Genomic DNA, 344 nt, shown 5'->3' on the forward strand with positions numbered 1-344 from the left:
TGCCACCAGGGCTCCTTTTGTAGGAAGTTACCAGATTCTTTTACCGGACTTTTGCTGGAGGGCTTTGTGGAGTGAAGTTGAAGTCAAGAGCAATATAAGTAACATCAGATACTTAAGAACACTTCTGAGTTCAAACCTCAACTTGACTTTCATCACCATTTGAACAGATTCTTAGAATTTCAGGTGTAGGAAGCCATCTTAGAAAATGGCCCATGGGGTCACAACTATATTGTTTTTGAACTTTTTTCTAGCTGCCCTTCAGGTCTGGAATTGAACCCACAACTGTGGTTTCCAGCCAAACAAAGTACAGGCATGTGAGTTAAACATTTACCTCAAGTAGACAC

This window comes from Orycteropus afer, unplaced genomic scaffold, assembly GCF_000298275.1.
Source record: "Orycteropus afer afer isolate SDZICR_OR568_19922 unplaced genomic scaffold, OryAfe1.0 scaffold00021, whole genome shotgun sequence".
In the NCBI taxonomy this organism is placed as follows: Eukaryota; Metazoa; Chordata; class Mammalia; order Tubulidentata; family Orycteropodidae; genus Orycteropus; species Orycteropus afer.